General features: G+C 43.9%; 1 protein-coding gene across 4 annotated transcripts in view; it reads left to right on the top strand.

Moving 5' to 3' along the window:
* Positions 1-24,179, top strand: part of LOC115090825 (urotensin-2 receptor-like) — a 48,348-nt gene that overhangs the window by 23,660 nt on the left and 509 nt on the right. Inside the window, exons 2-3 of one of the 4 annotated variants that reach the window (XM_029600373.1) lie at positions 21,809-21,904; positions 23,280-24,148. The gene's annotated coding sequence lies outside the window, so the exon portion shown is untranslated. Of the gene's footprint in view, positions 1-17,989; positions 18,291-21,808; positions 24,149-24,179 lie in introns of those variants that run through there. The other 3 variants (XM_029600374.1, XR_003856516.1, XM_029600372.1) reach the window with 3 other exon arrangements.

Genomic DNA, 24,179 nt, shown 5'->3' with positions numbered 1-24,179 from the left:
GAGGTTGTTGAGGTGACCAAGGGTCAAGAAAAGGAGGGTGCCAAAGGAACCACCCGATGCCCAGGCTTCAGCTCCTTCATCTGCTGCTGAAGATGCCGATCAATTCGGCCCGTTAGGTCAGTGAGCACCTCCAGATCCTCGGGTAACTCCTGAGTGGCCAACTCATCTTTTATTCTGGAGACCAGGCCCTCGAGGAAAATGCTCCGCAGGCTGACCTTGCGCCAGCCCAATTCAGAGGCCAGGGTGCAGAATTCCACAGCATACTCGGCCAGAGTAATGGACCCATGGAGGAGATGAAGAAGCTTGGAAGCCGCAGTAGACAGACGCCCTGGTTCATCAAATACTTGTCTGAAAGTCCGGACAAAACGGGGAAGATCCCCAAGTATGGAGTCCCCGCGCTCCCACAGCAGGGAAGCCCAGGCCAGTGCCTTGCCATCACAGCAACGAGAGAATGAATGTTGTCTTGACCTGGTCATTGGGGAATTGCGAGGGCTGGAGAGAACCTCATGAAGCAGTGGTTCAGAAACCCATGACACTGCTTCGGATCCCCAGAGTAGCGAGGAGGTGCTGGAAGATGCAATGGTGTGGATGGTTGTGGTGAGACCACTGGAGGTGGAGAAGAGGCCCCAGGCATGGAAGGGGAATCCAGACAGTTGGCCAGGCATTCGACCGTGGCCGCCAAGACGTCCAGGCACTGCTGTTGCTGCTGCAAACATTGAGCCAGGCCTGGAATGGCCTGAAGGCCGGACAGGTCCGCCAGGTCCATGGCCATGGCAAACTGTTAGGATTGTGGACCCTTGGACCGGGACGAGAACTGGTGCTACCACTGAGGGGCAGCCCTCAATGGTTCTTGTCGCCGGAAGGCAGTGCAGGTGAGTACGACCTGGCTGGAGCTTCACCTATACCAGCCCTCATTCCCCTCAGGTTGAGCCCTTGGGTACCGGGCCGGCAGGTCTTAGGTGTGGGTCGCCTCGACGAAGACTGGTGCAGTGGCAGACAGAGGCGAAGTCAGGAGTCTGGATCATGGCTGGCAGCAAAGGTGCAAAACGAAGATCCAATCCGAAGGTCTGGAGCAGACAGCAGACGAGCGAGACGAGGTACCAGGCCAGGGGTCAGGATCAGAAGTCAGTAATTGACGTCGCTGGGATCAGGATCAGCAACTAGCACTCCGAGGTGATGGACCTGTTGCCAAGGTGAAGAACTGGGGACTGAGACAGGGTTTAAATACCCCTCAGTCCTGATATCGTTAGTCGTGGTCAGGCCAAGGTTTCCCGCCACAGCCCCTTTAAGAGGCTGGCTGAGCCATGCGCGCGCGCCTAGGGAGAGGCCTGCAGGAAGAGGATCAGTGGTGTCCAGGGCTGCATGGGAGCCATGCCGGCGGCCGACTCTGAGTCGGAGCGCACCACACCAGAAAGCAGGAGGTCCACGGAGCACCGGAGCAGGTAGGAGGGACCCCAACAGAATCAGCCCCAGGACTCCAATGATAACCCCTCTTTCCTTGGAGTGAGCTCTGTTTACCACTACCCTCTGTTGTCCATCACCTATCCCTCAGTCAGTCACCTTGATGAGTCTCCACCCTAGGTGGCTCAGTTTATTTATGATCCTCCTGTGTGAGACAGTACAGTAGTGTGGTTGCTGTGTTATTCCACCTGAATATGTAAAAGTAAAGTTCAATAAACAAAAAACTTTATATAAGATGTTACCTTTTTATTGGACAAACTTAATACATTTCTTGATTAGCTTTTGGAAGTTAACACTCCTTTCATCAGGTCAAAACCAAATTCTTTACTAAAATTCGAGTATACCGTATCTAGTTTTCACCCCTGATCTAAATCTACGGTCAACAATCTACAATTGTTTGACACAATCTTCCTTTGTTATAACCATGTCGCCTTGGATCCTGCAACCTGCTGGTCTCAAGAAATTCCACTATCCTTTCCTTCAGTAGTGAGTCCATTAATTTACTCACCACTGAGGTAGGCTAATTGGCCTAGAGTTACCAACCTCCTCCGTAAGTATGCACTACAGAATTTTCTATAATAAATAGTTATGAAAACTTCCATAAATATTATGAGGTTCATATTCAAATGGTTTGTCCATGGAATGAAATTCCTGCTGTTTCAACCACCACGGATTCATCCAGCAAAGTTTTTAGCTAGATAAGAACTTACCTATGTAATTCAGAGATAGCTCAGGGGCATTCCAGAGCGGAGGAAACTTATCTGGATAATGCTGATCTTCACTGTTATCTGAGTATGTTCGGTCGTGCCATACTCTTATCCTAAAGTTATCCGGTTAACTTTAATTGGGTATATTCACCTGTACCGCTGAATATCCAGTCTGAGTTATCTGGAAAAGTTTATCCAGCTACCTTGCCGGAACAGCCCACAGCTGAATGCCTATCTAATTTTGTAAACAAAGGCATTCAAAGTTTTGCTTTTCCTTTCCACTTCTCTTACCCGAGTTGTGTGTGGGAGAGATTGTCTCACACCGAGACTTCACTGGCCCTGCTTATTTCATGGCGGGTTCCTTTACTCAGTATTCTGTCTCTCTTCCTATTGTTCTTGCTGCCATCTCTGATTTGCAGTGAATAAGAAAACAAGTGGCAGCTGTGTTAATATAATGATGCTAAAGCTCCATCTGTTCACAGGGTTGGATCTTTGAAGTGCTGAGCAATATCCTTTACCTAACTGTGCCCACGGTACATTGGAAAACAGTTTGAAATCTGTTCTGAATACAACTTGAGAGAAATGCGCAAACTGGACAGCCTAAATGAAGCAACGGTTCTGCTTGATAGCAAAGTCGTTCAGACTAGAAACGTTTGTAATGACGCCATTTGCACCACCCTAGTAGGTGATGTCCTTTCTACACAGTTGTATGAATTAAAACAATTATTCTTAACTTCAGTCTTCCCAGCTTTCAAAGCAGGCTTAGTTTTCAGGACAACCAAATTACTCAGATTACCACTGAACTGAGATCAAATACATACAGGCCCAGATTTAGGAAGTAGGGTGCCAAATTTTGAAGGCATCAAATACCAGGGCCAGAGAGGAGCCTGTTCCAGTTTGTTTTAGGGTCATGGCATCCCCGCCTATGTATGCTGAAATCTGAAATCCAGCCCTGAATATATGCAAATAATACATTTCATATATTGTATATTTGAGGGGATCCCCTAGGTCTCCATTATCCAATGTGTCCCTAGCTCAAGCAGTTGGGTTAGGATTTAGGGAAGAAGTAGGAATTGGCAGACCATCCCTGACAAGTTCCTGCAGTGAGGCTGCTTGGACTGGTGCCAACCTGTATAAAATCAGGCAAAGTGGGATATCAGTGTGGGAGTTTTCAGTTAGTCTAGAAGAGTGAGGAGTGTGTAGATTGGAGTTCCCCTAGTCTCCAAAATTAGGCCCCATGACCTAGTATCTAAGAGAGAGGGAAGAGGCAGACCCCTCTCTGGTACCCAACCTATTGGAAGAGACGAAGATTGTTATTTGAAGGGTTTGGGGTGTTTTTTTGTTGTTGTTTTTTTGAAAATCCTGATCATGCCTCTAGGAGGATTTTTCCTGGAGGTCAGAGTAAAGAGCTGTGATTCCTGCCTGCACTACAAAAAGTGATAGCAGAGTCATGTCAGTGGAGAAGTGAATTGTATGGAGAAGGTTTTTTTTGTTCCTGTTCTGTTGGAAGGAATTTTACCCAAGATTTCTGCCTGGGAGAAGAAGCTAAGAAGAACAGTGAGGGGGGGGGGGGGTGTTGTTGATTTTGGGACTCTCTACCAGAGAGGTCCCTGAAGGTAGAGGAGAGACAAGAGACCAAGTACCTCCACTGGAGACCTGGCTTCCACCACTTGGAGTAAACAGTATCCTAGTACCATGCCATCCTGAGGGGCTCTCACATAAAGGATCTGGACAGAGACTGGTTTGACAAACCTGGAGTTGGCGATTAAATGAGAAGATTCATGTGATTACTTCTGAAGATTTCATTACAGTAAACATTTATTTTGGAACACCCTATTTGTAGGTCCTGTGTGTCCTTGGATACTGGAAATGGAGACTATTTGAGAGGAGAAGTCATGTAATTGTGAGTACACCCATGAGAAAGAGAGTGTGCAAGAGAAAGAGACTCTTTTACCCCCTGTTAAGCCTTGGATCCTGGAGGTTAAGCCTCCCCCATTAAAAGAATCCACATCCTGGGTGAAAAGACTGGTGCTTATAAAATGGACTTAGCCCCTGCAACAATTCAGCCCTGTACACCAAATTAAGGGCCTACATATTTATTATGATAATCCGGAAAATCATACCTGTTTGTGGACTGCAAAGACTGGGAAACTGAAAGAACATGAGCTCTCTTTTCTATAGATTTTTCCCATACATATGAAATGCGAGAACCCCCAATTTAAAGTGGTCTGCATCAGCTCAAGTTCCACCCTTTTATGGTACTAGATCTTGGATATGTATCAGGACAGTTTTTGCCAGAAAATTTTGGAGCAATCAGATTGCTTAACTCAGGCTTTTCCAGCAAGTAACTTTCAATATGCAGTTCGTGTGCAATTGTGTAAAACAAAAATCAGAATCGGGTCCTGTTTGTGCGTGGTACAAGCTTTACTGGAAGCCTCTTCACCCAGTGCATCTTCTATACAGTTAAAACTCACAAATTCTTCCTAGAATATATTTAAATGCATTGTGCAAAAAGCATATTTATTTATTTTATTTATACAAACATTTATATTCTGTAGTATCCTCTGTTCTAAGCTATAGTTTGTGCTATAACATTCACTATTGGGAATATATCAAGTTACAAATTGTATTTTATAGTGGAAGAAAACGTCTCGTTTTCAGAAATTTCATCCACCACCTTGCCAGAAGGTCTCCCTTTGCAGGAGCTTCCACATATGCTTTGTCCAACCTCCTTCTGTCTTGGCTACATCTTCTCTGTACCTTGGAGAGTTCTCCATCCTTCCCTACTATTCCATTTGCCATCACCTCAGTGACAGATTATGTTGCTATCTTGTCCATAATCTAATGCCGTATTTGGTGATGGTGGTAGCTGTTGTGACCCTCGGCTAACACACGCAGCTTGTGCAGAGTGGCAAGGACAGTTCTGAAAGCAATCCTTTTCTGGGGGCATGGGTACAGCTAATATAATTCTTTTTCAGGCCAATTACCCTCACTAGATAGGTAGGTAGGTTCTCCAGTTGGATGGGTATTGTCAGTCTCTTGATTAAACATTAGAACTACATTCTAAAGGAGCTAAGCAGCTAATGTTACAATTAACAGTTTCAGCTATGGACTGTAAGTACCAAAGGGAGGGATGTGCTGTCACTTTTAAATGAAAGGGAAATCACAACATTTGTTTTGTATGTTGTTTCCTATCTGAAATGAGAAATTAAACAACAAAGTGTTCTTTCATTTCATTTCTTTTTTAGCTTGTGCTAAATCATATAGGGAACATTAAAAAAAACAACAGAAACAAAGTGAAACAAACAAAAATAACAGTAAATGAAACTAAAAATAATGAAAGGTTTTCCCATGTGTGCCCCTAACTAAAGGCAAGAGTTTAACAGAGGAATTTCTTTTACGTTGAATATCCTCTTGAAAATGTTAATTCCTCTCTCATCCAGCTGTCATTGGTTTTTTTCCTAGTATGCACACTTCACTGACCAGCTCAGACTTCCCAAGCAAAGATATCGCCTTTGAACTGTCACAACTCTATTATAAAGGAAATAAATCATTTATCTCCTATACACAAAATTGACTCAGCCTAATAGAATTCAGCTGGACTTAAGATATGACCTGTCTTCCTTGTCCCAAATATCACAGTTATCATTGAGTTCGCATGCTCAGGTAGAATGTATTAAGATAGTGGTGAAAGGGAGTTCACTCCAAGGAGAAGGGTTTTACTAATGGTATGCCACAGAGTTTGGTCCTTGGATCAGTACTTTTCAACATTTTCATAAGCATGATTGCATTAGGACTATCGGAAAAGGTTTGTCATTTTGCAGATGATTCCAAAATCTGCAACAGGGTACACACCCAAAAAGGTGTGGAAAACATAACAAGGGATCTAGTGAAGTTTGAGGAATGGTCTAGGGTCTAGCAGCTAAGGATTAATGCTAAAAAAAAAAAATGCAGGATCATGATTTGGAACTGCAAGGGAGCAAGGTGGGAAAAATTCTTCTAAGAACAAAACAAGAGTGGGATTTGGGGATGATTGTAATTGTATATGATGATCTTAAGGTGAACAAACAGGTAGATAAGGCAATGGCAAAAGTCAGAAAGCTGCTTGGGTGAATAGAGAGAGGAATGGTCAGCAGAAATAAAAGGAGATGATATTGCCCTTGTATAAGTCCTTGGTGTGGCCTCATTTCAAATATCATGTAAAATTCTGGAAATCACACCTTCAAAAGAATATAAATATAAACCTGATGGAATCTTCCCAGAGAATGGCTACTAAAATGATTAGTGGTTTTCATTATAAAGCATATGGGGACAAAAGTTAGGATCTAAACATGTATACCCTAGAGCAGTGGTTCTCAACCGGTGTGTCGTGACACACCAGTGTGTCACCAAGCACTGGCAGGTGTGTCACGTGCCAATGGTCTCCCCACTGCTCTTCCCTCCTCTTCCTTCACCGAGTGAGAGACGGACAATCTTCCACTGCTGCCGTTGCCGCCCGGGCTATCAGCACGTTCAAGCCCGGCTGGGAACAGCAGCAGTATTAGTGGAGGCTGGCCACTGCGACTGGGCCTTTTCTTCTTCCCGCACCTGCCCCCCCGGCCCGGAACAGGAAGTGATGTGCAGTGAGGTGCACGGGAAGAAGAAAGAGCCATGCCACATGGAAAAGTAGCGGCGGCGGCAGCATCAGCCCTCAGCAGTAGCATGGGCCCGGAGCAAAATCAGAAGCAGCCAGCAATCGGCAAAGGAGACAGCAGAATTAGCCTCCTGTGGCCAATGGGATTCTTCTTGCTTGGCCTGCGAGGGCTAGAGGAGGAGGCTGCTGCAGCTACCGTTTGTGCTCAGGAGGAGGGGGAGGAAGTGAGTGAGAGAGAGAGAGAGATAGCCAGCCAGCCTGTCTGTAAGCGAGAGAATATATGTGTGATTGAGTGTGTATGTGTAACTGTGATTGAGAGCCTATGTGTAAGTAAGAGTATTTGATTGAGATAATCTCTGTAAGTGTGTGAGAGACAACATGTGTGTGATTGAGAGAAACTGGTCAGAGAGGTGATGTGTGAGTGTGTGTATATAGGAGAGGCAAAGGAAGTGACTGGTCAGGGAGATGACTGGAGTGTGTGTGTGTGTGAGAGAGAGAGAGAGAGAAAGTGATTATGGGAATGAGAAACCTGTGCATGTGGAGAGAGCTTGCATAGGAATGAGAAACCTGGGTGTGTGGGTGTGTGTGAGACACAGCATGGGAGTGAGAAGCCTGTATATGTAAGATAGAACATGGGAGTGGGAAGCCTGTGTGTGTGTGTGTGTGTGTGCATGAGAGAGAGAGACTGTTCGGGAAGGTGACTGGTGTGTGTGTGTGTGTGTGTGTGTGTAAGAGAAAGACTGGTCAGGAGATAATTGGTGTGTAAGAGACAAAAACTGGTATGTGAGTGTGACTGGTATGTGTGTGTGAAAGAGAAAGAAAGTGATTATGGGAATGAGAAGCCTATGCATATGGTGAGAGCTAGCACAGAAGTGAGAAACTTGGGTGTGTGTGAGACACAGCATGGGAGTGAGAAGCCTGTATATGTAAGATAGAACATGGAAGTGGGAAGCCTGTGTATGTGTGTGTGTGTGTGCGCATGAGAGAGAGACTGTTCGGGAACAAAAGAACATAAGAACATGCCATACTGTGTCAGACCAATCCAGGCCATAAGAACTTGGCAAATTCCCAAGGTGACTGGTGTGTGTGTAAGAGAAAGACTGGTCGAGAGATGATTGGTGTGTGAAAGACAGAAATTGGTCATGGGGGTATAACTGGTATGTGTGTGTGTGAGAGACAGAGAGACTGATCGTGGGCCCTAAGGAAGAGGACCATGAGTACAGAGCTTCAGCCACTACTGCTTCTGGTGTGTGCTTCTGGCCTGCATGGAAGAGGAGTAGGAGAGCTGCTGGAGGGGGTTAGTAAAGGTGGCTATTTATTTTTCTTGATTGACTGCCATTTTAATTACTGAATATTATGTGCTGTTTTGAAATATTTTATTGGTGTTTGGAGAATTTTAAATAATTTTTATGAGTTTTTAATTGTTGGACATTATTCTGTTCATAGTTGTTGTGAAACATTTATGCTGTTTATTAGTATAGTTATACAATTATTTCTGTGTTGGGATCTATAGCTGCTTGGCTAGTTCTGTTTTTCTAATAGGAGGTGTATTGGTGTTTAGGGCCTGATTTAATTTTTGTAGTGATGCCTTTTCATAGGTAGGGTTATTATTGTTTGAGTGCATTCCATAATACAGGTGTAACTGTGTGCAGATTAGTTTATGTGCATTACTGCAGATCCTGGTGTCAGGTGTGTCCCGACAGAAAAAAGGTTGAGAACCACTGCCCTAGAGGAAAGGCGAGATAGGGGAGATGTGAACGAGATAAGGTTTCGATTCACAGAAAACAGGCCTCTTACAATGGAAAGGAGGCTCTGAAAGGAAGTAGGAGTAATCTAAGTAAATATTTCTTTATAGAAAATGTGATGGATGCATGGAATAGCCTCTCAGCAGAAGTGATGGAGAAGAGGGCAGTAGCTGAACTGAAGAAAGCAGAGAACAAACAGGGGATCTTTGAGAGAGTGGTAGAGAGAATGTAGAGCTAAGCAGTTGGTTTGGATAGGCAGACAAGATGAGGTGGTTCATGGGAAATGAGATGGTGGTTTCAGTCCTGTTCCAGTAGCTATAGAAGTGTTTGCACTGCATCTCCAGTCAGATTCATGTGAATTTCTATGAATCCATGCAGTCTGCTGCAACTTTGGCCCTGATTTATGATAAGGATACAACGAAAAAGCTCCACTTCCAAAGCATTGTGGGAACTGCAGTGCTGTAATCCTGTTTTCATATACAAAAAACCAAAAGAACCATACAGACAATGTTTTGGTATATTATCCAGAAAGGACTGGACAAAAGTGTCTTAATAAACATGGTTACCTTACGGAAATTAGATAATTTATAATCATAACAATATTTATTGTTTATTTAGCACCATCAGCATTAAGATTATTGTACAGCATGAATAACATTGTTAGAATGTTCATGTTTCTATGAGCCTACAATTTAAGTTTGGTAACAGAAAGATTAAGTGATATATTAAAAGTCACATGATGGGTGATAGCTAGGGGAATGGAAATGGGGTCTCATGGTTTCACCACTGTGCACACTGAAAACTCTGCTGATTGACATTGAGAAGGAGTTATTGTAATAAAATGCAATGTTAAATGAGCATGAAATAGACCCATAAAACAGGTAGCGGCAGGCTAGTTTGATGCAACACCTTGGGGTGTCTGAATCAAGGAGGGAGGGAAAAAAAAGGCAGTGATAGATTTGTATTCCCGCTTGCTTAGCCCAGAACACTACATCTGTTTTACATACATCATAACCATTGTCAGCGTTGACACTCAGGACTGTATTTTATTTTCCTTGAGATTTGTATTATAGGGGACATTTTTTTTAATGGCTTGCATTGTTTACGATGTCCTCGGGCACTTTTAATCCTTGTACATTGTAGCCAGTTTTCCCAAGACAAACTACCCAGGTTGTTTCTAGTGGATATGCATGGGAAATGTTTACATTTTATTTTTATTTTTTGTTTGGGAATCATTTCATTTTGTTTAGTTTCATGTTCTTGTAACCCCATCTCCAGTTGCTGGCTGTACACCCATGAGGCCAGAAAAGAATTTATTGCCTCTTTCGGGGCTGGATCACTCAGGCTGGCTTGCACACAAGTCTCTTTCCCCCAGGGCCTGAGTCCTTTCTTGGTGGGGGGGAAAGAAGTTTCCTTTCAGAGCCCGGAGCAATTGGGGTGCTTCTTTACTCTTTTTTTCCAGAGGACAGGGAAAGCTTTCTTTCCCAAACTGTGGATGTTAATAAGTGCCAATAAAAATGCCGGAGGCTGTGGTTTAGTGTCCAAAATGAAAATATTTATTGATGGGTAATCAGATAGATAAATGGCACAATAAATACAGTTCCAAGCTCCACAGCTGATCTCTCCTTCCTTAAATCTCTCGCTTTATGTGTGTGTCTCACATGGCAGGGTATGAGAAACATTCATCCTCTGGGGCTTGACCAAGTCAGGTCCGTGGGCAGGAAAAACTCCTTCCAAAAACTGGTAAAAGTAGGTAACCAAATCTATGCTCAGAGAGTCCAAAATCTCCTCTCCCCAGGGCTGATGTCCTCAATAGGGGTCACGATGGTCTTACTCACAGTTAGATCGCTCTTCCTCACTCTCTTTTTCCTTGCTCAGATCCCCAGATGGAAGGGATCCTCATGGAAACACACACAGCCGTCTGTGTTCCTGTCTCCAGGCAGGAAGGGGCGCCAAAGTCTTTCTCCTGGGCAGCCAACCAAAAAGTCTTTCTTCCCTAAATTAGACCCAACCAGAAGAATGCAGTTGCGGGCCACCACCGTTCTCTGATCCCTAAAAAGATCACAGCGAGGCAGGCCTGCCCTATCCAGGGCCCCCCCCAAGAAGAGGTTTCCCCGAGACCTCTCCTTCAGCAAACACCCTGGGGACTCACAGTTTCTTACAAAAAAAAAAAATGCAAAACTCCCACAAAATAACCCAGAACAAACCACCCTGCACTTAAACAATGGGGTACAGGAGTGGAGTCCCTGACCTGACCCAAAGACCACAGACAGGATGGAGCCCAAGCCCCCAGGTTGGCCAAAAAACCAACAGAGGAAAAAAAATCTCCAGACTTCCTCTAAACCTCCAACTAAACTATACTGTCCCCAGAGCTCTCAGGTTTGAGCTGAGATGGCTATCCCCCTAGATACAAACACACACAGAAGCCCCCTAGATAGCCATCTCAGCAACCTCAAAGGGAGGGGCTGTATATGAATGGTACCTCCCCACTTTCTGAATTATATTTCCTAGCTGAAAGGAGGACCCAGACTCAGAGGATATCCACAATGAATATGAATGAGATAAAATTTGCAGGCTATGGAGGCAGTGCATGCAAATCTATCTCATGCATATTCATTGTGGATATCCTGAAAACCCGACTGGCTGGGGGTCCTCTAGGACAGGTTTGGGAACCACCGGTCTACGAGATCAAAGCTTAGTAAAGCAGACCCTAGAAGAGCTGCTGGTGCTAAGTGACCCAAACTCAGTCAGGGCCAGATTTAAGATTTTTGGCACCCATAAGTGGAGAGAGTGTCCCTTTTTGAAGCTCTGCCAGCATATGGCCATAAAGAAAGCAGAGGCAGACTCCTCTTTGGTCTTCATATTTGGCACATTCAAAATTGCAGTTGCCTATGGTTAAATTTGGGCCTGAATCCAGTACACCAAGGCATGTGACAGAGAGGAGTTGCAGGGTTTGCTTTGTTTTGGGTTTTTTCTGTTTATGCGGTGCTTTCCTGCTGACCTGGAGGGAGAGAAGCAGGTGGTGAGAAGGAAAGCGGTGATTTTCTAAAATAAATAAATAAGTTAGGTACCCCCCCCCCCCCAAGGTCAGGGGGGTGAGTGGGGGCGGGGGCAGGTAAGGCATCCATACGAAGACCTTGTCTCTTCCTCCTTCCCCCATTTCCCCCCCCCCCCCCCAACCATACACACACACCTCAGACTTTCTTTCTTGGTGGCAGTCCATGAAAGATTAGATGAGATGACTTACAAGCATCAAAATCCGGAGTCTTGAACTGTGGCAAATTTGCTTTGCATAATTATAATTTGCAATCATGAAACACGAATTTGCCACGGTTCAAAGAATTTCCAAGTTGGCAATCTGGCATGAGATCCGGCTGAAAATCAGCACTGGGAAAGGAAAGGGAGGAAGGGTGGGAGAGAAAAAGAAGGAGAAAGGGAAAAAGGGAAGGGATGGACGGAGAGCTGGAAGGGACAAGCCAAGTTTGGAAGTGGAAAAAAGATAGAGAGAAGGTGCCCAGAAGAGAGGAGGTGGGAAGAGTATGCTCTGGTTTGTTGTTTTTTTTAGAAGCAATGTAATCTAAGTGAGTGGGAGCATTTTCTTTTAGGTGCGTGATATGGCCCGTATGAGAGTAGTGGGGGGTTAAATAAAATGTCCCTAATATAGATCTATTATTTTATATGTTATTCTGTTTTACTGTTCTTCATTGCTAATAAGTTGTAAATCAGTATTAGGTTCCCTGTTAGGGAAGAAAAATGCAGTATATAAGAACGAAACAGAAATCGTACCCAAACTCTTTTCCCCATTTCTCCTGGGACTTTTAATGATGTCACTTTGCAAAAATCATACCTTTGTGGTATGTGTGGTTAGCTTACTAATTTAAAATCACTCCTTTCCACATTTAGATCAATCCATCAGACAATTAGTTGACATAGGGGTCTATGTGCTAAAGGTTTTCTTCCATTTTGTATCTATAGGCAAAATGCTTAGCAGGCAGGGCCCATAACTAAAGCAGCAGTTCCTCCTACCCTTGGAAAAATTACATTTTGCTGGAAGTAGGACAGTCTTTACTGTAGTAGAGGAAAAACTGTAGGGGGGCCTGTTCTTTCAAAAGCTTTCCTGTATAGAAAAAAACGCAAGCAGGTTAAAATGTAATTAACTGGGAGACAAGAAAATGACTGCCTATCATGAATTCCCACAATCTTTTAGAAGACAGCCATTGTGTATGCTTTTTATTAAATAGTTTATAATGTGGAAGGGATAGGCAGCCTAATGTTGTTTCCAGTTTACAGTAATGGACCAGCAGTGGGGTTCTCCTTTGCTCTGGTGGGAAGGAGAGAGAACGGGTATATGGGGGGAAAGGATCTGCTGAAATGCTTGCCCCGCTGTTTCTATAATTATTCTCATTTAATCTGTAAGTTTTCTAGGACACTTCCCAAAGGCGAGAGTCATCCTTCAGCCACATGGCTGTGCTCAGAAGCTATTTTCCCTAGTCAGTACCAACCTGGACAGGAGAATGGTGTCATCTCTTTCCAGCTCTGCATGACAAAGCACCATTTATTGGCATTAGGTGTGTTTCACTTTTGCTAGGACAGGCTCGTTGTGTCGCTTGGCCCACATACAGGCGAGGATGAGGAGAAAAAAAAAAAAGAACACTCCTTTAGGCCATGCAGGATGGGTCACTGGTGAGAGCCTCAGTGGAAAGTGGCCAACTGACTCCATTTTCTCAGGACGGGTAGATACAGTCCTGGTTTTACCCACACTGACAACATGGATTTGTAGCCCTGCTATTCCTAAGGAAATCAGAACAACTCCATGCAGGCAATGAGGTAAGGCCAGGATTGGGTCGATTTGTGATTAAAAAATGGAGCGAACTGGCAACCTTAGCTATTAGGTGAAGGGCCCTGAGGAGGACAGAAATGGGGATTCTAATCCCTTCTGCCACTGACTTGCTGTGTGGCCATTGATAAAATCCTTTAACTCCCTATGATTCAGTCTTCCGTACTACAACGGAGCGCAGGAGCAGCCTAGTGATTAGAACCGTGAGCTGAGATCCAGGGAAGTCAGAGTTCAAATGTCACTTCCCCCACTGATGCTGCTGGGGCAATTCACTTCATCCTCCGTTGTCTCAGGTAAAACTTAGAGGTTAACTTTCAAAACTATTCTCAATGCAGCATTTATGCGCATAAGTGGACACACAGAGATTTATCCTAGCATTTTATAAACTGGGTGGTGGGAGCTGCAGAGTTCTATTAAATACCGCATATTTCTACTCTGAAAGTAACATATGCAAAAATTTCCAATGTGAGGAAAGTGCATACGTTCGCCGCTTTTTTTATAAACATACATGCATATACTGGGGTAGATTTTCAGAGCCCTGCTCGCCTAAATCCGCCCAAAACCGGGCGGATTTAGGCGAGCAGGGCCCTGCGCGCCGGGAAGCCTATTTTACATAGGCCTCCCGGCGCGCGCAGAGCCCCGGGACTCGCGTAAGTCCCGGGGTTCTCGGAGGGGGGCGTGTCGGGGGCGTGTCGGGGGGCGGGCCCGGTCGTCGCGGCGTTCCGGGGGCGTGTCGGCAGCGTTTTGGGGGCGGGTACGGGGGCGTGGCTACGGCCCGGGGGCGTGGCCGCGCCCTCCGTACCCGCCCCCAGGTCGCGGCCCGGCGCGCAGCAGGCCCGCTGGCGCGCGGGGATTTACGTCTCCCTCCGGGAGGCGTAAATCCCCCGACAAAGGTAAGGGGGGGGTGTAGACAGGGCCGGGCGGGTGGGTTAGGTAGGGGAAGGGAGGGGAAGGTGAGGGGAGGGCAAAGGAAAGTTCCCTCCAAGGCCGCTCCGATTTCGGAGCGGCCTTGGAGGGAACGGGGGGAGGCAGCGCAGCTCGGCGCTCGCAGGCTATACAAAATCGATAGCCTTGCGCGCGCCGATCCAGGATTTTAGTGGATACGCGCGGCTCCGCGCGTATCTACTAAAATCCAGCGTACTTTTGCTTGAGTCTGATGCGCAAGCAAAAGTAGGCTGATCGCGCTTCTTTTAAAATCTACCCCACTGTATTTTACATGCAGAAAAAATAACATATATGCATAAAATCCTGATTTATAAGCGAAGACAGGTATATTTTAAAATATGCACACTTACTTGAAATCACCAGTTTACCAATACCTCCGCCAGTTCACCCATTCCGTCTCCAGTTCTTCCAAACCCCCTAGTACTTAATCCTGAACTCCCCCCAGTTACCCAGGCCTCCCATCCAAAAATAGCAGACAACAAAGTCCAATTTCACTCATCCAAAAGAATTAGCAGGTGTAAAAGAGCACAAATATGTTGGCTAATGAATTTGCATAAATCTCTTATAAAATAGCAATTTTTGCATGTGCCTCTTGACTCAACACCAGATTGCTCTTAGACTGTCCATTTTTTGCACCGATTAATGTGCACATTAAACCGAAAATATGTACGTACTTTTAATGTTTATAAAATAACATGGGGGGGGGTCATATGATGTGGTAAGTGAAAGGCAAAAAACAAAAAAAGAGCAAAACTGCACACCAAAGACAAATAATCCAAAAAATTGTGCAGAATAAATTAAATGTCCACACAAAACTTGATGATATTCATATATATTTACTTGGTTCGGCAACTCCACAGTTTCTAAATAATACAGTCTTATGTTCAAGCGGGTCCCTCGACACGGACTCATGTTTTGCCGCGAGGCTGCGTCAGGAGGGACAGAGATAACTTAGTCAATTCTGAAAAGACAAATTAAAAGGAAACATACTGGGGCAGATTTTAAAAGCCCTGCACGCGTAAATCCAGCTGGATTTACGCGCGCAGGGGGACGCACGTATGTCCCGGGGCTTGAAAAAAGGGGCAGGGAAGGGGTGATCTGGGGCGGGGCATGGCCAGAGGCCTCCATAGGGCCTCTAGGCCGGGGGATCGCGTGCCGGCACTCGGCCAGCGAGCGCAACCTACGCCTGCCCAGAGGCAGGCGCAACTTGAACAACAAAGGTTAGGGGGGGTTTAGGTAGGGCTGGGGGGCCGGTTAGGTAGGGGAAGGGAGGGGAAGGTGGGGGAAGGAACTGGGAAAGCCATCGGGGGCTCCCCTAGGGCTCAGCGCGTGCAAGGTGCACAAGTGTGCACCCCTTTGCGCGCGCCGACCCCGGATTTTATAACATGGACGCAGCTGCGCATGCATGTTATAAAATCGGGCGTAGATTTGTGCGCGCTGGGTTGCGCGCACATATCCTTGCCCACGCGTAGCTATTAAAATCTGGCCCACTATGTGGACCAAAATACAGATGGGAACTTAATATCTCTAAGAAAGCATCAAAATGTACCTGTGATATTTTCAACATGAAGGTTAACCGGGAGCGCAAGGGTAACATACAACAGACATCCATTTAACATAGAAAAATTGGCACGAAAATTGACAGTCAATCAAAGAGAGTAGAGCAAATCAGACGTGAAAGAGAACTAATGCAAGATACAGAAAACAGAAATAAAGGACATGAAAGAGAACTATACAGAGTTAGGTAAAATAATGCCATTTGATCTCATTGTTCAAACCATGTGGGGCCAGACTGTTTAAAATGAAAATCCATTTTTGTTCCTTACGGATTAAGATTTCTGAAAAATTTCCCCCACGATGTGAAGGAGATATCACATCAATCACAAAAAAACCTCAAGTCCAAAATATTATGCATTTGATCTGTCCAATGTGGAACCAGAGGGGCATTCTCACCATGGTTATTAAGACTGGATTTGTGCTCAATAATTCTAGTTTTGATCTTCCTTGTTGTTTTTCCCACATAGATCTTTTGACAGGGGCAAATAATAATGTAAATTACACCTGATGTTAAACAGTTAGAACTGAATGGGAATGTTTTGTTAGACATGGGATGAGTGAATGATGATAACGATAAGGATAAAGGACAAACTGAGCAGCCACCGCAAGAGTTATGGCCACTGTGAGATGGACAGTGGGGATAATTCTGAACGAACTAACAAATCTCGCAGATTTTTTACCCCTATGAAAAGTAAAGCTGAGAGCACACCTAAACATGTCGTGCATCGATAAACAAGACCAATAACGACGGATGATAGAGACGAGTGCTTTATGTGAACCAAAAAGTGTAATATGCAGTTGATGACACCGTCAGAGGATCGAGATTGGGGTAAAAAGAGTAAATCACGGTTGGCATACAAAGCCCGTTTAAAGGCTTTTTAAAAATTGTATAAGGGTACCTCCTCTCCTTAAATTGGGTCATCATCTGCTTAGCTTGGGAAACAAATTTTGACTTAGACGTGCAGAGCCACCAAAGTCTCAAAAATTGAGTAAATGGAATATTGTTCTTCAAAACATGAGGGTGATGGCTGTCAAAAGAGAGAAGTGTATTGCAATCTGTCAACTTTCTAAAAATGGATGTAGTAAATCTATCAGATTCAAAAGAAATATAAATGTTAAGAAAAGAAATACTGAGAGGGTGTATGTTGAAATTAAATTGTAGATGTTCATTACAGCTCTTCAACCAATCCAAGAACATAAAGAATTGAATATCAGTGCCCAACCAAATTAAAAAAATATCATCGATGTATTGTACCCATAAGAAAATATGTAGAAACCAGCTAGATGGATAAACACATTTTTCTTCGAAATCAGCAACATATAGGCATGCGAGGCTTGGGGCCATGTGGCACTCATCGCAGTGCCTTTAACCTGTTGGAAAAACACCGAGTCAAAAAGGAAAAATTTCTACATATTGACTAAAATCCACAAATCCCTCCAGGACACCCAATCGTCTCAGGGATTGGCTCCTTGCTGGAGCCTCTCTCCAAATTTGTTGATGTTTTTCTTCAGCCATTTGTTCCGCTAAGCCGCTCCTATATTAGAGACTCAGCACATTTAATCATGGTGTTACAGGATCTTCCTATTCCTCAGGTTTCCTTCTTTTTTGTTACCCTAGATATCATTTCTCTTTACTCCAATATACCCCAGGAGGCCACATTATCCCTCATTGAAAACATCTTGACTTTCGTCCCACCCCGGTAGTGTTCCCACACATTTTTTAGTTGCTTTAACCAGATTGGCCCTAACAAAAAATGTTTTCCTTTTTTAAGTTAGCAAGTAGCACATTTGAAACTAATCAGAGAAAATTCATTTTTACTCAATGCCCAAATAAGCCCTGGAATTCATTGCTAGCCGATGTGGTCAGGGCAGTTAGTATAGCTGTGTTTAAAAAAGGTTTGGATGAGTTCCTTGAGGTGAAGTCCATAAACTGCCATTAATCAAGTTGACTTAGGGAATAGCCACTATGATTACTGGCTTGGGATCTATTTAATGTTTGGGTACTTGCCACCTGGTTTGGCCACTGTTGGAAACAGGTTGCAGGACCCTCAGTCTTATATTCTTAAGTGACTTGCCCAAGGTCATAAGGATCAGCAGTGGGATTTGAAACTTGCCTTCACTGATTCTAGCCCACTGCTTTAACCACTAGGCTACTCCTATTTTGGTACATGCAATAAATCCTGAGAGTTCCTTAACTAATCTGATGCAAAAATTCTCTCTGGTTCTCTTTCAGGCTTAAAGCTGAATCTTGATATGTCTGAAGCTTTGGCAAGTGATGCATCTATAAAAGGACTGTGGAAAGATAACTTCCCCTTGAAATGGACTTCTGTTTCTTTTAAAAACTTGAATATTATTTTACTATGTGAACTGAAGTAGCTTTATAGGCTGAATGCTTCCTCACTAAGGTGAATTTTAAAAACCTGGCATGCGCCAAATTAGGGAAATACACGCACATATTGGACTGGTGCACACTAAGGGATACATTTTCAAACCTACGCGTTGGAGTCCATGTGCTCGCGCTACCTGGCGCACACACCTGGACGCCCAATTTTATAACATGCGCGCGCAGGTGCGCGCAAATTATAAAATCAGGGGTCGGTGCACACAAGGGGGTGCACACTAGTGCATCTTGTGCGCGCCAACGTCTGCACCCTTCCCCCATTCCCTCCCAGGCCATTCTGAAACCGGAGCAGCCTAGGAAGGAACTTTCCTTCCCCCTAAACTAACTTTCCCACCCCTTCCCCTCACCCTCCCACCCCCTAGCCCTACCCTAACCCCCCCCCCCAATTCCTTTAACTTTCCTTTTGCGCCTGCTTCAGGCAGGCCGGCGCGCGATCCCCCAACACAGCAGCAAATGGCTCCGCCCCGCCCCTGGACAGCCCCGCCCTGCCTCCGCCCCATCCCTGGACCGCCCCTTTTTTAAAGCCCCGGGACTTAGTGTCTCGGGGCTTTACGCGCCTCGCCGGGCCTTTATAAAATAGGCCCGGTGTGCGTAACCCTCCCTACAAGTATAAATCCTCTGGATTTACGCGCACAGGGCTTTTAAAATGAGGCCCTAAGTGAATATTAAAAACCTCCCGAAATGTGCGCATCTCTCTCCTGCAGCGCACATATCTCATTTGTTTCCAAAAAGGGACATGGTCTGGACAGAGTCTGGCCATTTCGAGGCATGGACAAGAGATGTGCAAATCCCACCTGCCATCCTTGTGACCTTGGGCAAGTCACTTTACCTTCTGTTGCCTCAGGTATAAACCTAGATTGTGAGACCTCTGGGGACAGAGGACCTGAATGTATAAAAAAATAAATAATACATGTGTGTGGGAAATATTTACGTGCCCTGGTGTGCAATGAGGTCCCCTGCTGCATAACTTTATTTCTGTTAGGAACGAATTGTAAATTTTAAAAAGTTAAAAAATATAGAGGTCTGAGGGATTTAAGCAGTATGGGCCAAGTGGGGGTAATGCAGGCTATCAAACTAGGGGGGTAGACAGGTCCTAGCTGGTGACTGGGTGGTAAATGGGTGAACTGGTAAAACTGGGAATGGCAATGGTGCTCGCCCCTTTAAAATTCCTCCAACCTACGCATTAGAAGCAGAATTTACTGGCACATACCGTGGCTGCTTAAAATTGGGCACACATGTGCACGCGGCCATCCTACTTTATAACATTCACGCATATACGCGCCCATGTTATAAAGTGGCTGCGTCCCTGCGCACGGGCCGATGCGCGCGCGTCGATGTGCGTCCACATGCCAGTTTAAAAGTTACCGTCCCGTGAAGCAATCTAAAGCTCACTTGCAGCAATGGCAGATTTTGTTGCTATCACTGTCAGTTTGGTATTAACAGCTTGTATAAGATTATACAGTATTCCCTAAATGGCAATATATGTTACAGATTCTGCCACTGCATTTTTTTGAAAAAAGACAAAAGGATTTTTTTTTATAGATTGCTGCTTTCTAAATTCTTATGGAAGTCTAAATAAAGCTAGGATACCCTTGTGCTATATGATGGGGCCTTGGCAATCTGGAGGACTGGAGCTCCTTAGTTTAGAGCTATATATAATACGGCTTGTATCTTGCAACATCTTAAGGATTGCTGTATGAAACTGAGGTTTATATGCCGCTGGAGATGGAAACTAATTTGGAGTCTTCTTGGAGGTTAACGTTTTATTTTACATGTGGTCTGAAGTGTTCTCACCGCATCTTAGACCGAGTGTGCTTTTGGATCCTCTTTGGATGATGTGGAAGGTTCTTTGTTTCTGACATCGCAGGGTAACTATGATTTCTGGGCTCAGAAGGGCAACAAAAATCTTTCACATGTGGTTAATAAAGAAGGAGATCTCCTTCAATTTCAGGATTTAAAACAGCATCCTCACTTAAATCAGAAGGACTTTTATGCCTATTTGCAATCGCAACATTACGTCCTCTCCCTGGATAGTCTTTCAGATGGATTGAGTCTGTGTTTGAAGATGTCTTTAAATTAGAAGAGCAGGACAGATTCTTTGTTTCCCTAATAACTAAATCATTAGTGAAGCTCAGAAGGAAAACAGGTTTGGATACTTTAAGGACAAGTGGAATAAGGAATTGCCAGGGCTTTTTTTTTTTTTAATTGAATTCCAGCTGCTAAGGGTTTTTAAAAGAATTCCTGAATTGACTATTAATTTTGCTTTGAGAGAAACTCCATATAAGTTTTAAAATAGGGCATATGTCTCCAAACGTCAGGCATTTAAGGTGGGTATATTTGATACTGATCTATGTCAAAAGTGTAAGAAAGAGCGTGAATCGTTGGGGCACATGTTCTGGTCATGCTCCATCATTCAATTTAGAGGAAATCTGAGCATTTTTTTAAGCCACCAATGGGGAAATCTCTCTGGTACTATCTGATGAGGCATCTGCCCTGGGCCTTAAGGGGAAGCCTCTTAAATTGTTTATTAGGAAAGCCTATTTAATAGAGAAGAAAGGAATGTTGTGGGATTACAGAGCAGCTGACTCTTCTTCCTTTTGCCAATGGAGAAATTTCTTGCATAATTAATGCAGACATAAAAATCAGAGTCTTTGGAAACGCCTGGGAAGAAAAAGGATTTCTGGAAATCTGGGAAGCTTACATTTTTTTCTTTACTGCCTAGAACACGTAATGAAGCACTTAATTGCCCTTAATGGAGGGAATTTACATTGCGGGCTACTTAGTAGAGAGCTACATGCTCTCATCTCTTCTACAACAGGTTTTGAACTGCAAAAATGAGACTGTCAGTGAGTAGTTGGTTATCCCTGAGAGTGCTGACCGGTGGGTAAGGAGGGGGAATTCTTTTTCATTTCGGTACTTCAACTGGATGTACGTAGATATTATCTGAGGGAGTAGGGTGCTTTACCATGTGTCTTAATGCAAAGAGAAACGGTAATCATGATGATTGAGTGCTTGTTGTGGAAACATGTGCATCAAATATCAAAATGTGCATCAGGCATTTTTTTTTATATTGTCTGAATAAAGCTTTTTCTGACATAAGTGGGTGGGGGTACAGAGCAATATTGTTTGAAAAACAAAAATGGATGCAACTTTTGGTATTTCTTGACTTGGTGTATTTAAGAAACAAATATATGCCAAGTTCACTAGTTTTTTGCAATAAAAAAAGTTGAAAGATAAAATGGCATGTATGAGAAAGCAGGCCACTTGCATGCATAAATGCCAATTTTCTGTTCATAACCCCTTTGAAAATAGACTGTAAGCCTTCTGGGGCAGGAACCTACCAACTGTACCTGAATTTGTAAGTTGCCTTGAACTCAGACTTGGATAAGTAAGTAAACAAATATTACAGACTGTTTAAGGAAGGATTATGGTACCGCTTTGTACAATACTATGGACATGAATAGCACATTAAATATATATATATTTTTTTAACTTTCTCCCTTTTCCCATCTACTGTTGAAGGTCATGCTGGGAAAACCTAGATCTCTAATCCACTGACACTGGAAGGGAAACATCCCTCAAGGCTGAGCCTTTTCAGGACCACTTTCCAGAAGTCAGGTCTGTCTTACCCCCTCCCCCACCCCAAGGGCCTGAGTGCACAACTTCCGTGATGGGCCTGAACCCCCACCAACCCTGGCGCAAATCTGTGCCTTGCTGCTTTCTTTTTCACTATGCCATAACATTTAAACCACAAAAAAAGAGCTTTAATCCTTTCAGAGCCCTGAACTTCAAATGCATATTGAGGGAAGATGAAGCAAACTGTAGTAAGCAGAGTAAGGGCCAGTCACTGTAATTGCACAGCTTTGGAACCACAGGATCACGTGTCGTGTAGTACTTCAATTACAAGACAGTCTCTAGCAGATAAACGTTTTGGGTTTTTTTTAACCTAATTCACTGAAACTCAAATATCATTACAAAATATAAGGAAAGAACCCACAAATAGTGCCAGTTGGCATCTGAAATCTACCTGCCACTAGAATAAGTTCTTTACTCTGAGGGTGAGTTCTAGGGATTTTTATTTCCCTCCAGTCCCAGCAGCTTACGAAAAGCTATCTTGCTCCATGGTCAAGGGAGCACCACAGAACATTGCTGCCATCAGTACCACCATGAGTCTCCCGACACTGGCAAGTAAAGGTTGAGCTAGAACACCAGTCCCTTTCCTCCCCTTCCCTTCCCAAAGCAGATCTCTGACTACATGCCTGCTGCACAGTCAGTCTCAGGCACAGAAAAATACAAGGGCACTGGCAAATGAAATCATTCTTTATCTACTGTGTGAATTTCTTCAACCATCCAAATGAGCAAGACTCTTAAGCAAAATACTTCTTGCAGAAGACAACAAGAATAACAAAAGGCTTCAACCACTTTAGGCTAGTGGTTCCCAACCCTGTCCTGGGGACCCCCCAGCCATTCGGGTTTTCAGGATATCCACAATGAATATGCATGAGAGAAAATGTGCATGTTATGGAGGCAGTGCATGCAAATTTTCCCTCATGCATGTTCATTGTGGATATCCTGAAAACCCGACTAGCTGGGGGATCCCCAGGACAGGGCTGGGAGCCACTGCTTAAGAGCATTAAAATACCGCAAGTCTTTTATAAGTGCCCTGCTTTATTATAACACTGGATAAATATTTAATTAATTGTGGGCATAATTGAGGATAGTGTAAAGTATATAAAACAAAACATTGTTCAACAAAAGTGAGTATGAAACTAGCATAGGACTAGAAGATGCAGATGTAGAGCAAAGAAACAGACAAGTTATTGGAAAATGGAAATATCTAATTTGCACTTATAAAAAGAGAGATCTCATTCACTCTCCAGGCGCGTACTGAGGAGCTGGATGTCTTTTGAATGTGTGAGAACATGCTGAGTACTTCTAATTTGTTTTTGTCACACTTTTCTTCGATTGATTCAAATGTTCTGGATTCCTCCAGCTTCTGACTTTCCAGACAAAGTCAATTGGTTGGAGCAAGTCTCTTCAGACACAAAGAGATACAGAGGGGAAATGAGGAATGGTGCATCGGGCACGTTAACCAGAGCGACAGCAGTTGAGCGTCAGGAGAGATGAATCAGCCAAGCCTAGCAGTGGGATCTTTCTTGGACTTCCAGATGTTAAACTGGATCACTCACTGTTAGTTCGAACGTCACTAAAGCTTATTGTACATTTGCAAATATATTGTTTTCTGTATAGCTAAGATTTCATACTAAAGCAGGCTGATTGACTTACAGGTAGGGCCCATCACCTCCTAACACAAGCGTAAGAAGCAGCATTAAGAAAAGAAGACTTTGTCCCTCTCTTCAGTTTGGAATGGGAATAAGGTGGAGTACAACGTCTAGGTGCCAGAACCATAAAATGAAGTCAAGGAATTTTATAATTTTAAATGTAAATAAGGCTGATCATACTTTTATCATATGCACTCAGGCCTCATGTATTTATTTATGGTGAAATATTTAAGGGTGGTCTGATATGTCACTTTGATTTCTGTATTATAAGGCGGGCGTGACGGAATCCTCCCGGACTGGAACATTCTGTAAGCAGTATAAAAGTATTGGAGCCTATCTCCTTGCTAATGTTCAACACCAACTGACCAGTGGTTTCCATTTCTGAGCATTTTCAGGCTATCATGAAGTGACAACGAAAATAAAGACCATCCCATCCATCCATGATAACTGAGAACAGACAGCACATATCAGTGGGGTAAGATGAAGAAATCTGTGCAAAGCAGTAGAATTTCAGTGGAGGTGACTGAATCAACTCACAGTCTGTGCAATAATGATTATCCTCATCCAGCTTTTCTTTCAGGTATAGAGCCTTTTTAGAATGAGATTAAAAC

This window comes from Rhinatrema bivittatum, chromosome 4 (genome assembly GCF_901001135.1).
Source record: "Rhinatrema bivittatum chromosome 4, aRhiBiv1.1, whole genome shotgun sequence".
Lineage (NCBI taxonomy): Eukaryota > Metazoa > Chordata > Amphibia > Gymnophiona > Rhinatrematidae > Rhinatrema > Rhinatrema bivittatum.
Note: the sequence above shows the minus strand (reverse complement) of the source record. Positions and strands in the feature narration are given on the sequence as shown.